General features: G+C 38.3%; 1 long non-coding RNA gene across 1 annotated transcript; it reads right to left on the reverse strand.

Moving 5' to 3' along the window:
- Positions 1 to 256: 256 nt before the first annotated feature.
- Positions 257 to 2,504, reverse strand: LOC142600157 (uncharacterized). Its single transcript, XR_012833612.1, has 3 exons — positions 2,382 to 2,504; positions 865 to 980; positions 257 to 549 (listed from the first exon to the last, which is right to left on the reverse strand). It is a non-coding gene; the product is annotated as an uncharacterized LOC142600157 (long non-coding RNA).
- Positions 2,505 to 18,495: the final 15,991 nt, after the last annotated feature.

Here is an 18,495-nt window from a genome sequence, read left to right on the forward strand (position 1 = left end):
ATCGTTGGGTTGGTATATAGGTGATGTACTCAACTATAAAAACCCATGTCATTCCAAAATTCCCATGCAGAGACAAGCTAGAATACAGCCAATTGGCCCAAATGTCTTCTTGGGGTCCATTGAGGCTGTCATAAACAGAACCAATAATCACTTAATTTAACAGAGCAAAATTATGACAATGAGTTAATCCTCCCAAGTGCTTTGCCCATGACACAGTAACTAGAAAACAACTGGCTGTTTGTGGTTACTCCTTTTGTAGTTGCTACTGGCAACAAGAAAATTAACATGTTAAAAAAAATACAATAAAATATATATTGATTTTAATTGATAAAGAATATATCATTATGAAAATAAACAAACATAGCAGGAAAAAATTATAATGAAAAATATGACCTTTTTAAGATTTCTTTTTTAATTTGCACAGCTGCAGTCTTCTATCACAGTGAACTAAAAGAACAGTAAATACTAGGCAGCTGACACTTAAATCATTATATATCTTCTAGTTTTCAGCTCAGCATCTGCTGCATCATTTCTCAGACTTCAAAGTGTCTGGAAAGAGAGACCAAGGATAAGAAAAATGCATCTTTTCAACTGAAAGCATATATTTTTCAATGACAAAGGACTACAGGCCATATTCCATTTAGTTTTACAGTATAGAAGGACACTCTGAAACTTTCATTTTAATTTAAAGAAATAGCTACATCTACAATAGCAATTTGGAAGGGGTTGGGGGTGGGGGAGGTGTTTACAAGAAAAAAAACAAACTTCACTTGTTCAGTGAAAACAAACATGTCCATTTTTCCAAAAGAAGTAACACTGTCGTGCAGACAAGCTGTTTCCAAGTGGGATAACACCCTCAGGTACTTCCAGAATCCAATTCAGGGAAGCGGTTGTGTTTCCCATGCTGCACTGATTTTCAGTGCCAGAGGAGAGTTCTGATTTCAAGGATTTTCTCCTTGAAATGAAAGGGGCTGATTCTTCTCTTACACCTGTGGAAATCAGGGGAGAAAGACAATAGAATAATACAAGCACTAAAGCAAAGAGGATAAGACACAAGAGCTTGAATATTGCTTTATTTATCATCCCTTTCATTAAAGGAATTAGAGTTAATTAGCCCAGCTTGTAATAAAATTAAGATGTTCCATGCATATCCTACTTAACCCTTCTATTATCTTTTTCTAGGTTTTCTCTGTATTTGTCAGAGCTTCTACAAAGGAGCATGACTTTGGCCGACATCATTAGAAAAATCAATACATTTTAGTTTAGAATCAGATCAAAACTAGCTCAAAAAAAAAAAAAAATCAGAACTGTAAAGCCTTATTAAAGCTTTTCCTCTGTTAGGGAAAGTTATACAATTTTCAAAGCCCTTTAGGACCCTGAGTACCATATTTTAAAAAGGCTGAAAAACTAAAATCCTACTGAAGCCCCCCTGCTAACCACTAGACCCTGGCTGTCTGCGCTGCCTAAGAGGTGCCTGGTCCCTGTCTCTACTTTGGATGACTAGCCAAAATTATTTTGCCATAGAGAGAGCTAACCCTAAGCAGCATGGATTTCAGCCAGTCTGTGCCATTTGACTAGAACTTAGAGACTGGGACTCAGCCCCAAAATGGGGTCATGTGATATATTCCTTCCTTACACAAGTTCTCACGGGTAACCATGAGCATAATGTCAAGCTCTAACTAGTCCAATGTGATCAGAGTACCAGTTTTCATGGAGTTTTAGGAAAAACCAACAAAGTTACTGAGGAAAAAGAATGGGGATGCTTTTTCTTCCTCTATACAGCACGTTGAAGGAGAGTGATACCCTTGTTTGGCTCTTCTTCCAGCCAGACAAGGAGAGGTTTGTCACAGCCGGAGCAGGTGCCTCTCTCCAGTCAGAACTCATCACCCAGAAGCATTCCTACAAATTAAAAGCTTGTCTCAAAAATCATTCCTGTTTCTTAAAATATAGCTAGAAGGCAATGAAGCCATGTTAGGTGTTTTCAGCTGCATTCTGCACGTTGCTCAAAACCATTTTCATCTTTTAGACAGTGAGAAGGCTGTCCTGGAAAGAGGGAATACCCTCAGTCCTTCCTGCTGAATCTTTTCTACTTTGAATAAAATAAAAATGTGACAGGGAGTGGCAGCCAGCACAAGAATGAAGCCTGGTCTCCAATTACATTAATTATTCTGGATCCTAGTTTAATGCAAGTACTTCATGTAACCTAGGGTTAAATGACCATCTTGAAAAAAAGATGCCTCTCCCCCCATATTTCTTATTGACCAGTTGCAGTAGCTCTTTTTGGGGTTTTTTTGGCTTTCTGCGGTTTTATGCTTCCCATCCATAAGCCCTAATGCTACACACGCTTGCACAGGTACATGCACACGCAAACACATACACACATCAGTACCTCTCCTGGTGTGCATGGTACTCTCATCCCATGGTGCTACGGAAGGATTTCACTAGGCTGCAATGTCCTTGCAAGGCATGTGTTGTAACAGCACTTTTTTCTGTAAATCTAGCCCTGGTGTAGGAAGCTAGTCAGGTGTTTTCAAAATGTTAGTCATGTTGCTTGGTTACAATAGACAATATTTAAGAACTTGGACAGAATAGACCTAAATAACCTGGTGCAAGAAATGATCTAAAAAGAAAATCCAGTCCAGCCTACCACAGAACCCCTGTTCTGGACCAGTACAGACTAAATCCTCCAGAAGGTGGTATTTTTGCCATTAACTTCAATAAAACAAGGTTTTTGTGTTACACCCTTGCTGACAATTCACCCAGTTTGAAAAGGAAACATGAAAACTCATTTCTGAAAAAAGGTTAATTTGCATATTGATTTGAAAATTGTGAAGCATAAAGTCCTTTCCAAAAATATCTGAGGGTTTTTGCTCCCCGTGTGGCAGGACTTACCACTCCTTTTCTTGTGATCTGTCTTCTGCCATTAAAAAGGATGCCTGGGAATCAGAATTCACTCTTGCAGTGCTAAACAAATATCAACAATAAAGAATCTAATATCCTCAGTTTTGACAGCTTACTTTTATATCATTAATTTATGATGTTTTCCTTATGAAATATCAATATACGATGTGCTTAACAAGGATGTTTATAATCATTCAAATATTGATACAAACCTCTGTCTGTTGCTATGATACTGTACTCATTTTATATTCCCATTTAGATTATAAGAACATTTGCTCTGTTGTTTACTACAGCAAAGGCAAGACAAAAAATGGCTAGTTTTATTTCCTCTCCTATTTAAGGAGAACTTAAACCGACTCATTATACCCCTCACCCTGCCTTTTGTTAGAATTACAGGGCTGGGACATCACGGTTGAAAGCAGCATTGGGTGTGCCAGCTTATTGTTTTTAATCTAGTAACTATAACATTGAAAAATAATTAAAAAAATTACATGTAGGTTCATATGATGACATATACATGTCTGATAGGGAAACAGTGCAGAAATGGTTAATGATGGTTCTAATTTCCTCTTCCACCTGTGCCCAACCTGACCATTAAAAGCAGCTGGTAGAGAAGAGAGTCATGGGGATGGGATGTGTGAAGCTTGCCTTTGACATATTTTGTTGGCCTGGTGGATTAAGAAGAAAAAAAAAGTAATATGGGGGAAGTGACTGACTAGGGAAGTTAAATAAGGGTCAGATAAGGTGCTGCTTTTTTTTCCTTTTTTCTTTTTCTTTTTCCCCCCTTTTTGTTTTTTACAATTTCATTTGGAGTTCTTGCCCTTTGGTTTGAAGTAGGTTCCAGGACTGGCTCTCCCATATATTATCCTGCAGCTATTTTAAGGCAAGATGGACTGTTTTGCCTGTTCCTGAGCTGCTGATGGAGCCGGTTTAGCCTGAAAAAGTGTGTCTCAGTCCATACAGTCTTCTGTTCCTCCTGAGGAGGAAATGTGTAGAGGACCACTTACAGCTATATGCTGTAGCTCTGGTTTTGCTGTCGTTTACTTCCTTTCCTTCTTCAGTGGGGTAGCCTTGCCTCTTTTGCTCTTTTCTAGAATTTGAGAAACTCCAGAGGGTGAAAAGCAGTAAGGAAAATGGTTGTCCAGATCACCACAGGAATGAGAAAGGTCTGAAAGGGCGCAGTGGCCTTGGAGAGGAACGAGGGAGTCCTGTCTTTTCACAGCAAGTCAAACTCCTTTTTTTTCTTGGTATCTATTGACCCTATCTGTAGTTTCCTTAGAGCCCTACAGAACTTCCCCCACCCTCTCTTACCCCCTTGGGATCCCACCAGCTTCCTAGAAACCTTCTTCCCTGCGAAAATTGTCTGTACCGCCGAAAAGGTTTGAGTTAGTTCTGGTTCTTAGCCAGAAGGAAAGCGGTGGCTTTGGAGATGAGGGAGCAAAGGGCTAACAAGCATCACAGTGCAGAGAGGTCAAGGCTGACCATATCATTGCCCAGATTATATGGTGGGCATATGCAACTCCAAATTCCTGGAAATGGATGGGGATTAGTCCCTGAATTATATTGGCAGGAAGCATTGTGGGTGCCTGTGATAAGCCCATCTAGAGGAGATCTCGTGGAGATTGTTGGAGTTCTTTGTGTAAATACAAAATTGAGTATTTCTTCAATGAGAGCACCAAGCAGTATGCAGGAGGACCTTTAAACTACATAGGAAATAATCATAGGCAGTGAGGACTTCTGTTGGCACAACAGTGCAGCCACCTGTCATATGATCATACTTTCATAATTGAGCAATTTATGGTGTAACTATTCTGGCATAACAGTATTAGCAATGGGTTGTTACACTGGTCTGATTATACGCTACTATAAATGCACTAGTGAATTTTTCTGTGCAAACAAGCCTTATAGAGGAAAGTGCAGCATCTTTTATTGTTCCCTGATGAAAGACTGAAATGTAAAAAGAACAGCGTGTACAATCTGTCCTTTGAAAGGAAAAACAGCAGTTCTGAGTGTCCCTCTTCCTCTCAGGCAGACACAAAGGACTTGTAGGCAAGCCTGTTGTATGACTGCTTTAGTGCTCTCTGCCCCTCATTTTAATTAACGCATAGCACCGAGGAGGAACTAAATCCTGCTTGTTTTACTCAAGCAAGTGATCCCATTGACTTGATTTAAGCTACCTGCAGGATTAGAAGTAGAAGGATTAAGACGTCAGTGTAGCATATTCATTTCGCTCTTTTTCAAATGCAAATAGTCGTCTCTGGATTGTCAGCTTGATTCCTCTGTTGGTTGTTTAGCACAACGAGGCCCTGATTCTGCTCCCCGATTGTGTCTCCTAGGCTGCCCTGTGCCATAAACATACTCTGCCTCCACAGAATAACTGGGATGGAAGCGGAACAATAGATGCTCTAACAATTTATATATATATATATATATGCATATATATAAAAAAATATATCTCAAAGAAGACAGAAAAACTTTTCATAGGGAATTTGTTAGATTAATTAGTTGAATCCCTGAGCTTCCAGTTTGCAATTTTATACCTATTTTCCTTCTTATGTAGACAAGCTCTTGCTCACCTCTCTCCCCCACCTCTCTCCCCCACTGCGATGCTCAGGGAGAGATACTGGTACTTGATATGCAGCATGGGAAGTCTCACATTATTTTACAACTGATGCAACTACCTTGTGAAACCATTTTATAGCTGCTTTCATTAGAATGCCTCCACCGAGTTAAATAAATTACTCAATGTTAACTCAGCTGTAACTGAGAATATATTTTGATCTGAAATGTCATTTTAATCTGCAACCTATCATTTTGACATACTTAACAGTTATTTTAGCTGGGGATAGAGTTGGCAGTTTATTGTTGATTTTATTTAAATTATTTGAAAAATCCAGTAAAAGAGACTGTTACTATCTTTATCAGAAGTCTCATAGTGTCTTGAAACTCTGCCAAATTATTCCTAATTGTATGATGCATATCTTTTCTTTACCTTTACAGCAATGCTGAATCTTTCCAGAACTTCTCTTTGATCATCTCTTTGATCTGCCACTAAAGTTTTACCTTGTGAAAAAAAGCACATTAAGAATTCTCACTAGGTCAACTTTATAACTTCTTTAATTTGTCAAAAAAGATTTTAAATTGACATCATGTATCACTGAAAATTACTGTGAAAGGAAAACAGTGATATGTTGTGAGGTTATATATCATACCAAGGGGATGAGTTCCAAAGAGAAACTAAAAAAATTAGGAAAACCAAGAAAAAATGCAACTTTGCAGAGCATAAATAAGTGTTGAAACTGTTTTTAAGAAAATATAATCTGCTCTTCATCATTTAGAGTGTCACACAATTATATTTTTAAATAACATGCTCTATTTTGAGCACTTCTGGCTTTGTAGCTAGGATCACTGGATAAGTGTCTACTGCCTACATGAAAATATTCAACCTTCTGAACCTAGAAATTATTTGAAAAATGGAGCTCATTGAAGTAGCATATTTTGTGTAACCCTCAGAAATTGTGGGTACTTTACTGAGTGTTTGGATGTGAGGTTTACAGCTGTGTTTGCCTACTCTGATCCTCCAAAAGTCAGTACCCTGGGGTATTTGCCATCTATACTTACACAATTCTGACTGAAAAGTAAAAACTCAAAATTTGGCATGCTTTCCTGAATCAATACCTCAGGTCTTCTTTCTTGAAGCTTTAATGTTGTTGGGCGTTTTTTAATGCCTTGCCAGCACAACCCTCCTGACTTTGGATTTACCATTGTGTTGTCTCAATTTGGCAGTAAGACTTCTTTGAGGGAACAGAGCCAGTGCACCCCTTAGGAGATAAGAATCTAGGATGCCAAATCCTCATCAAGTTTAATGAAAGAATAGGAAAGAACCAATAAATTGTCTGGCAACTCTGACTTTGCAGCAAGGAAGATTCTGGAAAAAAAATTGTGGGTCAATTACAAAGTCAAAAATATGTTCTGGCTTAAAAAACTCAGAAGCTCCTGTAAGAAGACATAATAAATATGATGAAATCTGGGGTTGAGTGGTGTATTAAATATATCAACCTTTAGAAACATGTTTGACATGGTAATATACGAGATTAATAAACAGTCAGGTACACTGACACTTGCTTTTACTCTTCAAAGAACTGCTTGGACTGAGGACAGACAGCAGTTAACCACGGTTGTTACAAGGTCATGCTAGAGACAAAGGCTTGTAAAATAGGGTAATACAGTTGAGTGAAAAATAAATTATCACCCTGGTGATATTTCACCAGCAATACCACAACGTCACAAGTCGCTTGCTAAAACAATAACATCCTACCCAAGCAAGCCTTTACTGTATTGCCATAAATATTTTACAGGTAAAATGCACTGTAAATTAAACAGTTACAAGTGGCGTTCTTCAGGGGTCGGTACTGGGCCCAGCACTGTTCAACATCTTTGTTGGCAACATGGACAGTGGGATCAAGTGCACCCTCAGCAAGTGTGCCAATGACACCAAGCTGTGTGGTGTGGTCGACACGCTGGAGGGAAGGGATGCCATCCAGAGGGACCTTGACAGGCTGGAGAGGTGGGCCCGTGCGAATCACATGAAGGTCAACAAGGCCAAGTGCAAGGTCCTGCACGTGGGTCAGCACAATCCCAAGCACAACTACAGGCTGGGCCGAGAATGGATTGAAAGCAGCCCTGAGGAGAAGGACTTGGGGGTATCGATTGATGAGAAGCCAGCAGTGTGCGCTTGCAGCCCAGAAAGCCAACCATGTCCTGGGCTGCATCAAAAGAGGTGTGACCAGCAGGTCGAGGGAGGTGATCCTGCCCCTCTACTCTGCTCTTGTAAGAACCCACCTGGAGTACTGCGTCCAGCTCTGGGGGCCCCAACATAAGAAGGACATTGAGCTGTTGGAGTGAGTCCAGAGGAAGGCCATGAAGCTGATCAGAGGGCTGGAGCACCTCTCCTATGAGCACAGGCTGAGAGAGTTGGGGTTGTTCAGCCTGGAGAAGAGAAGGCTCCAGGGAGATCTAATTGTGGCTTTCCAGTACCTGAAGGGGCCTACAGGAAAGATGGAGAGGGACTGTTTATGAGGGCATGGAGTGATAGGACAAGGGGTAATGGGTTTAAACTAAAAGAGGGTTGATTTAGATTAGATGTTAGAAAGAAATTCTTCCCTGTGAGGGCGGTGATGCACCGGAACAGGTTGCCCAGAGAAGCTGTGGATGCCCCCTCCCTGGAAGTGTTTAAGGCCAGGTTGGATGGGGCTTTGGGCAACATGGTCTAGTGGAGAGTGTCCCTGCCCATGGCAGGGGGATTGGAACTAGATGATCTTTGAGGTCCCTTCCAACCCAAACCATTCTATGATTAATTTAAATGCTTTAGTTTTTTAATCACAGGATTGCTAGAGATCTGGCATGGCTCACAGGATTAAAAAAGGTGCTGGGCTTAAATAATACTCAATATATGCTCAGGCATTTGCCATTACAAATCTATTGCCAACCTTTACTGCATTTGATAGTAACTAAAATTCTCTCGATTGGTTGTTGAGTGACCAACATGAAGCATATCTGACAGAGTTGTGGAGGGTACATTGGCCGTGTTCTCAAACCCTTAATGAGTATCATAAGCTCAGAAACCAAATATTTGTGAATAATGGGGCAGAGCTTCCCCTGCTCACAGGTGCCTTTTCAGTAGAGAATAAAGCAGGAATAGGATTCCTTACTAAGGTCCTTCAATGATCCTTCATTTAGCCTACAGCTCACCACCTCTGACGGCAGTGTGGTTGCACCTCCATTCAGCACAGGGTGTATTGCCTTATAATACAGCATATGTGTATGTTTTTAGAAAAAGCTGGGATTTTTTTTACTTTAACTGCTTGTCAAATATAATGACAAAATATACTTGAAATTTAATGGCAAAGCACAATATTGTTCCTTCAGAATGATGTTTAACTTTCATTTTGCGTAAAATTTTTCACATAAAAAGGTCAGAGAAGATCAATTTAAGACTAATCCAGAGAAAGAAGTTAGATGTCTAAAAGTTATGTGAATAATAAAATGTCTCCCAAGCATAACTGCATTGTCACTGTACAGGGATATGTCTTAGGATGGAATTCAAAACAGCCAGCATGATAAGTAGGCAAATGTCTAGACGTCTGAAATCCCACCACCCTCTAGAGCTCAGGGCCTTTTAATCTGCATAATGTTCTCTTGAAAATACAGATTCATACCCTTTCTTTCAAAGAACTTTGTAGGACTGCTAGTGACTTTTTAAAAGCTAGTAGGTGATGTCATTACTCAAGAAGACTTGCACTTACCTGATTGCTAAAAGTAAAATCATGTCAGTCTTAGAGCACAATAGTCAGATTTTGCATCTCTAGCAATTCTTCTGACCATTTATATGTAGTAATATTCCTTTCCCTGCTGTTTTTCTTCCAAATACATTGAACTGCTTTTGGGTTTGACATGGGGCAAGATAGACCCTGTTGTTAAGACACTGCCCTGAAAATTGTAGATTTGAACTCCTTCAGACACAGCATTAAATCAGGGCCACATAGGTTGGGTGGATGGTATCCCTTCTGGGTTATTGCAAAAAGAACCACTCCTCCTTTTAGCTCTCTTCTAGAGGAAGAGACATTTTCAACTAAGTTTTCCAAGGAGCTTGATTCATAATCTGTGTTGGAACTGCTCCAAAAGCTCCTTTGGGATTTGAGTTCCTCAGAGGAATGCCTAATTTCTGGTTCTCAGTCAGTCTTCGGTGAAGGGAAGAGGCTGAGCTGTTCAGAAAGGGCAGTTCTCACCAGTGGATTAAATTGTAGTGCTTAAGCTTAAATTCCACCAGTACACGTGGTATATTGCAATGAACAACCACAGACCATGTGCACAGACATTTCAGTTATTGCATGCTGTGTTCTTTCAGGCTGGTTCAAAAAGCTTTTTTCAACATTCAAAGAGAGAAACGTTTTGCCCGAAAATTTTTGAATGCTACAAGTGGCAAATGTGACAAAGATAGGAAGTAAATTTTTGGAGAGACAGAGAGAGACACCAGAAGTCTAGAAAGTCTTGTGTTAGTGGATATTCAAAGGACAAAAGACCCCATTATTTTAGGCCCCCTAATTAAGGTCATAAATTCTGCTTGGTGTAATGCAAGCTAAAGTTAAATGAAAACAATTTCTAATCAGCTGGTTTGAGGAAAGTGTAGGGAATAATAAAAAATATGAGTGGGCAATTAGATATATGCAATAGTACGTTTGCATTTATGTTGCCCTAGTATTTTTCTAAATTCGTTTCAGTAAAGAAAATAAACATCAGATATTTGTACTTATGTATACTTTTCCAGTTCATACCAAGAAAATATTCATTCAATTAATTTTGCTACACTTCATGTTTTCTCATATTAGAGTACAAATACACAAACCCAAAACAAAGGGTCAAGGAAATTAGAATCTGATATGAGACTATCAAGGTCAGATGGGTTAAATTCCTCATGTTTGAAATAGTTTCTTGCTTTGAAAGGCTCCATTACTTTTAACGTAATACATGACTGAGTTTTGTTCACAAAAACAGGCTGCAGAGTTAGTCAGAATTTGAAAATGACATAGTAATCAGAATGATTTTCTAAATGTAAAAGCTGTACTGTAGCTATCAGTTCTCTCTTTTCTATATCTCAAAGCTAATTAAACAAGTGACAATATATATTTCAGCATTGTTAGTTTAAAAGACAAAAATTTACTGGCTATCTTTTTTTTTTTTTAATTGCAGCAAGAATATGCATATGCAGTATTTTCAGTTTCTAGAACACACTTTTTAAGATATTCTTTCTCTCAAAAAAAGAGAAGTTGGTATTTAATGCCCAGCCATCATCATCTAGTGCCATTTTAGATGCTTTATGAGATACATCCATGTAGGGTTGGTGGATAAGATGCAAGACTTTTGGGAGGCTGCTTCATTTTGAAATGCATGCTGGAGGATTGTATGAATGCATACTCTCACTTTTGATACTTTAAAATGCAGTCCTCCCATAGTTTCAGACCTTTTCAATTAAGAACAAAATAAACAGCATGGAAAATGGTCATTTTTGTTTTATGACCAAAGGGGCATCACCTGCAACTCGGAGGATGTGCTCAGTAGGGCTAGTCGGCTGTGGACATCCTCCTGGTTGACATGGGTGATGACAGTTTTCACCACCATAACAGCAGAGACCACTCTGGTGCATTTTATGCCCATGGGTTTTCTGGGAGAGCATTCGCTGGACCAAGGGAGGAAATCCAGGCAGTACCGGAGCTGTATTAACCACAGCATTGTCATCTGCATCGTCACATTTCCAGAAATACCATACAGCAATTTCTCTGTTCAGGAGGTAGAAGAACTGATGTTACGTGGCTGATCATTATTTCCTTCCTCGTGTTCACAGTAGTACACAGACATTATCATGACTGTCAGCATTTACCATCTGTGGTAAAAGAAATATCAAATACCTGGATCATTATTTATTTATAATTTTAATTTGTAATGATTTCTGTAATATTTGCAGTTCAAAACTCTTGCTCCAGATTTCTGTGTCGTATAACATGAAACAAGACTATCAATCATAGTATTTGTATACCACTTTTCTGGATGAAATTCTTGGGACTGTATTAGTATTAGCATTTATAACAATTACCCTTTATAACAATTTCTGTGACAGATAAATATGAATTTATATTGACAGCATGAGTAGCAACCTGGGAGGATGACTGAGGCTTTCACAGTTAAATTCTAAAATAAATTCCCCAATTCCTGTGTCTTCCTAACGTGCTAGTGTCAATAACCATTAAAACGTTTTTGTATGGATTATTATTTATAATATTTTATGTAGGTATTCTCTGTGCTTTTGTGTTCATTTTTGCTTGAAACAGCACACTGCTACTTAATGTAGACACCTGCTATGATTCATCAGTTTACTCTGTTAAGAAAAGAATAAAGGCTAAGTAATTCATATTCCTTTAAATATATATATGTTATAATTAACCAAACATAAGCAAAAAGCTTCATGTGATAGTTCCTAAGAAATTACCTGCATTTTAAAATAACTTCAAATAAAAATACAGAGACCATCTCATTTAACTTCACTGATTTGCAAACAGTCTTTAGGCACTGTGTTACATCCTACACATTAATTTGGTCTTTTAAAATATTCATAGGTCTAAATTAAGTATTTGAAGTAATTTCCATTTTGAGTCTTAATATGAATATTAAAATCCCAAGGCAACTCAGAACTTGCATATTTAAAACATATTTTAAATTTACTGATAACTTCTTAAAAGTATGGTAATCCATTGAGTTAGAGCTTGGCACTTAAAACATAAACAAACTGTTTAATAATATGACCTATATTTTAGAGGAAAAATTATGGATAGATGGTTGGTTGGCTTATAGGTTAATCCTATGAATGTCCTTCTCCCAGTTACAATCACAAATAAGTTCTGCCTCTGTCTTACCTATGGTCTGCATTGAACTAAAAAAAAGGAAAATATTTATTGTATTTTACTCACGTCTTAATTCACATTGCTAGCTGAAAATGGGGAGGAATAACTGCATGGGCTTCATCAAGACCCACTGGAAACAGGAAAGACAGGTCAAGCTGCAAGTTTTGTAAAAGATGCTGAAAACAATAAGGAAATTATTTATGTGTACCTTACCCACACGCCAGCATAATTCAAGGTGATTTTGTTGCATAGACATCATGTCAGAAACTTCCCAGAAATACCTACCGTGCAGCATTTGTTTTGTTGCTAATGCTGGAAAACTTTGTAACAAACCCAGGGGGCAAATTCTGACAAACTAGATGAGATTAAGGTGACAATTCATTTCCCTGAGTGAAGGGCAGATGAGTTTTCAGACTGCAATACCTTTCATGAAGACGGATAAGAAAATGTGGCAATTACGTATTTATTAAACTCAGCAAATATGCATATCCATGACTTCTGAAATTCATTTCAGCCTTTTCAGTTTATTCCATAGTTCTACAGCCATTTGTTGTGAGTCTAAAAGGTTAAACTTCAGCCTAGAGGAATACACTATACTATAGTTTTGCTGACTTCCACCTACAGTTACAGAAATGCTAAGGACAAGTAAAAAGATTAATAGATATTTTTATGAGCATACCTGGATGTTGTTCTGCACATTGCAATCCCGGCTTCAGAAATAGTACGCAGTATAGTGAGACTGTACCCTTTGCCCTAACCACCCTCCAATGTTATTCTAGGAGGTTTTGAACCCTTTTCTTCCCCTTCAATAACCTTTAGGGCTCACTGTGTCTATCTTAATTTCATACCATTAAATCATCATGCTGTTGGGCCCCATCACAGCCGTCCCATTATCTCAGACACTTTCAATCAGAGTTGGACACATTCGGCAGTATAGATGAGGTCAGTGGAGTCCAGCCTTGCAAACAGAACATGGCAATGAAGGTCAAGAAGGCGGCAGGCAGTGGAATTATAACCAGCCCTACTTCATTTCTCCTTTCTCTACAACAGTTGCAATGTGGTCAGCCTCTTCTCCTCTCTCACCTGTTGTTTCCCATCCCCCTTCAGCAACGCAGGCATAATTGAGCCGCAGCTGAGGCTCTGAAAAATTTGAGAGTCTATCTCTTGCTTAATGCCATAATTTTGTCTCTGCAAGCAGGAAGCCTGCTGCTGTAGGAACAGACAGCTTTGAAGAACAACCCACTTGCAAAGAAATGTCTTCTTAGACCAAGTCGGAAGTTCTTTTGATTCTCCAGGAAAAAAAAGTCTGCATATTTTGACCTTCCAGAAACTAGATGTCCCAGGATGGATTCAACAAAGATACGCCCTTTTTTTTTTGTTTTTACCCAAAGAACTCATACATTGCATTCTTATAGTTTTTTTATTAATCAGAATGTAGCAGGGGTCTTTGAAACATCTTACAAATGTTTTGTAATAAATCTGAGTGTGAAAAAGCATCTTGGTTTTTCATTCTATCAGAATTGCACGTTTTGCAACTCTCACACTTTTTCTCTCAGCTTCATCTAAGATGCTTAACAGGGTGGCCCCTAGTTGCAAGTTTGAATAAAGCACAGATAAGCATGTGCTTATCTACTTATGTTCTAACCTTGAAGGGACTGGCAATGAAGTAATTGCTGACAAATGAGCTCAAAATATAGGGAAGTGGACATGCTCTCTCAGCTAATGTGGTCCACATTATGTGGTTTCAAATAGCAAGGAGTAATAGTGCTTGCAAATTATACTTCCCACTCTGGCTAGGACAAGGAATTTTGCAGCAATAGTGCCTTCCCAGAGAAAACCATTGATGCTGCAATTTTTGTTCATTTGTTTCCAGGATCCTTTCAGGAATCTCCAGGGGAATCATTAACAGACTGCAGATATCAGCTGTCACTTCAAACAATGCTTCTTCCTCTTTTTCTGCTCTGTAGGAGCCAATACAATGATTTCCATTAAAGATCAGCTTTTAGCTGCACTTTATACAAAATTCTCACTAAAAATAAATGGGCAGAAATTACGTTCATGAACATAAGTTACTATTTGTTTCCTTTCATGTTTTTCATTGGATCAGGGGATGCCACATGAAGCAAGTCTATTTCAGTAGCATGATTCAGCCTCTCTATTGAAACTTGGCATCAGATTTTCAGAGATTTGAAACATATAATGTAAATATGTACCATCTTATATATGGAATTCTGCATTTTCTGCATTATTAATCTGTTTCCTAGAGGAAGATACAAGCTACCCTGCTGCTAAGTCATTAATGAAGGTCTGGTATCTAATTAATCAGAGCAAGTAGATATGGGAATGGTGTCTTGTGAAGTTATAAAGGTATACACTGAAACATGCTCTTTTCCTAACCTTTGGTGTTGGCATAAAACTCCTAATTCTAGTGCAAGCCATTATCCAGCAAGGTGTCAGATGGCTATGATGGGATGCAGGTCTGCTCAGGTCTTCTAGATGGGTGTTGTGAGTCTTATCGTAAGAGGGGAGATGTGGGTTTGAACTCCCTGACAGACCCAACAAAACTCTTACCTCAGCACTTCAACACTTTCTCACCTCAGGTCGCTACCTAAGAGCTGCCTCCCTCATGTTCTGCTTCTAACTGCTGATGCAGTGATTATTCCAGGTGGATTATTCCTGCTATTTCTTAACTGCTGATGTTCCTAGCTCAGCAGGAATATGCCTGTATGTGGAATAACAAAAACCACATACATTCAGGAATGATACTGAGTAACTGTATTCTTTTGTCTATTTATCTTAACATTCTTGGATTCTAGTTTTCTTTAAAATCTCCTTATAGCCAAAATGTATATAAATAAGAGGTGAAAGGGAATTATTTAGCAGTATGTAGCACAACAAATTATGAGCTATTAAGGACAACTCCCATATCTAATAAGAAAAGAGTAGAGAAAGAGCACACCTCCAGCTGGATAGGCACACATTTTATAATTTGAAAAAACAATATAGAAAAACTATTTAACCAAAGTTTTGACTTTGCTTAGATCCTCAAATATAGGCCTGTCTAGTCAATCCACTCTAATCAGCTACTGAAGAACTGTCTCCTTGTGAGATCCTTATTAAACTGTCCCCTTGTTTACATTTTACATTTCTTGCAAATTAGATCTAACAATGGATAAAAGTATTCAGCCAAATGTTTTTCAAGCACCTAAAAGATGCTTGAAAACAGCTATTTTGCTCAGTCAAGCTTGCACCTTGTTGTTCAATGTTTATGATGCTTTCCATGAAGGATTTCTTATTAGAATGGATATTTGTATGTACGACATCCTCTAATCACAAGTGCAGTAAAGTATGTGTGAGCAAACTAATTTGTGGGCAGCAACTACTTGTTACTTCTGGTTTATAGATGTCTGAGATATTTAATTAGGAAACAAAAATGACATGTTATGATTTGAATTGCCAATATCATCGACATTCATGAATAACATGTCAGAAAATTTGGCAGTAGCTTGGCTAACCTTGACTGATATACATATGCAAATCATGATACTTATAAATAAGCAACAGAAAAAATTACTCAGTTCATCTAAAATTTAATTGCTAAATGATAGTTAAGATAAATCTCATCCTAACCAATAACAATCAAAAGTGTCTTAATAAAAATAAAGCTACTAGAAATAAAAATGTTCTTTTGTTATGTGTCATGGTTTAACCCCAGCTGGCAACTAAGCACCACACAGCCACCCACTCACTCTCCAGCAGGATGGGGAAGAGAATTGGAACAATAAAAACGAGAAAACTCATGGGTTGAAATAAAGACAGTTTAATAAGTAAAGCAGAAGTCACGTGTGCAAGCAAAGCAAAACAAGGAATTTATTCCCCACTTCCCATGGGCAGGCAGGTGTTCAGCCATCTCCAGGAAAGCAGGGCTCCATCACGTGTAATGGGTACTCGGGAAGACAAACACCATCACTCCAAATGTCCCCTCCTTCCTTCTTCTTCCCCCCAGCTTTATATGCTGAGCATGACGTCATATGGTATGGAATATCCCTTTGGTCAGTTGGGGTCAGCTGTCCCAGCTGTGTCCCCTCCCAACTCCTTGTGCACCCCCAGCCTGCTCACTGGTGGGGTGGTGTGAGAAGCAGAAAAGGCCTTGGCTCTGTGTAAGCACTGCTCAGCAATAGCTAAAACATCCCTGTGTTATCAACACCGTTTTCAGCACAAATCCAAAACGTAGCCCCATGCTAGCTACTGTGAAGAAAATTAACTCTATCCCAGCCAAACCCAGCACATTATGCAACAAAAAATGTTTAACTAAACACCCAAACCTTTATTTATAGCAAACAGAAATATCAACTCATTTCACAGTGTGATGCTTGGATCATCAGAAGATGTTAATTTGATATCAACATGGCACCTTTCTCCTAACAAACTTTACAAAGCGCATATCACACCAGGAATGTGTAAATCATTTCATGCCAAGAACACCCTAATGTGCTATGTCCCATCTCGTAAAACCTGTATGGAAATTATTCCATAAGTACTGTGTGAGAGGATTCAAAGGAATTCAATCTGGATAGAGACAGAATTATTGCAAGTATCAACGTATTTTTATGCATACAGTCTTACAATCTTTTACTTGCTGTAGTCTCCACAGGATCTTTAAAGATTCCACCTGCTTTGATCAGATTACAAGAGCCAGTCACACCTCCTTTGCACTAACTTCCAGTTAGAGTTACTCAATCTCTTATCAACAGTATGTTTCATTTAAACTGATTAAAAACCATAATAAAACATCATTAATTTTGAAGGAAAGAAAATAATGCAACTTCTATAACACATTAGCCATGACTATTTGGTATTACTGAATGATTCCACAAAACGTTACCTTGTATTAACTAAAGCTAAAATTCCTCTTTTGAAAGTGTAGAGGGGAGAATCAAAGGAAGGCTTATAACGATAGAAGGTGGCAACATGCCATTATTCTTGTGTTGTCATTGGCAAGAACACAATCATGTGCCCTTTAATCTTTGTTATGCAGCCTGCTGCTCATATGGGTAACACAATCAACCACTTCTTTCAATCAGAGGAATAGGAATAGAATTGTCTGCATAGAGAGAGGTGCCAGGACTAGACTGAATTTATGAAATCCAACCACTGCATGTCCCAGACTAACATGCAGTTCTAAGCTGCAGAGATAAAAATATTCTGTACTTTGCTGTACACTTAATATCTTCTAGCACATCAAATTGCTTATGAAGATGTTGAAAACAGTGCATCAATAGATTAAAATTTAAAGGGATAAAAGATTTCTTCATTTGACTGCTTAATTTAAAAGATATCTGTAGCGTGGCACAAATTAATTTCCTAGGCAACAGTTTTAACTTATTAATATGTTTTATTTCATACCTCACAAACATCATGCACACATACTGCATTATTAATAGTAATAGTATTTCTAGAAATAGTAATATACTTGATAAATTCCATTTATTCAAATTTGCAGATTTTTTTTCTTTGTAGTTTTCCTAATGCTCAGTCCCATTTATGCCTGATGTCTATTTCAAGAGAGTAAAAACACTGCCACTTGTAAATTGTAGGCAGCATTTGAAGATTCTTTGTCCTTTTTTTAACTCATCTGATTTTTTTTAAGTCGTAACATCTAAGCAATTGATAACTACCAATGTAATTTCTTGTCAACTTTTAAAAAGCAGTTAGAAATAGTTTCAGGAAGTGGAGTGACCTTGCTAATTTTGTGGTTTTATTTTCTCTTTTTAATGTATTATTATATCAGGAAAAGGAGATTAGGGCTATATTCAGAGAAAGGATTTTGGTACAGCAACGTATCATTAAGTAACAGCCCAGAGCTCCCTGCAGAATGCAAGAAGAGCTGCCTGAATTTAGAGCACTGAGTAGGTTATCCTAAATAAATGTGTGCATTTTAAACCCTGCCTTTTTGTGCATGAAATCCCATGCATTTACATGGGATTCACAGTCCAGATCCTTATGCTTACAGTGTGTGTCTCCACTCTACGTATTTACCTCATAGATGGAGCCTTTCCCTATGATGTGCAAGACCCATGTTTCCTTTCCTTCTGCGCCTGGAATCACAGATGCTTTGGCATAACAATGCCTAGTAATT

Source organism: Balearica regulorum, chromosome 1 (assembly GCF_011004875.1).
Source record: "Balearica regulorum gibbericeps isolate bBalReg1 chromosome 1, bBalReg1.pri, whole genome shotgun sequence".
Taxonomy (NCBI): Eukaryota; Metazoa; Chordata; class Aves; order Gruiformes; family Gruidae; genus Balearica; species Balearica regulorum.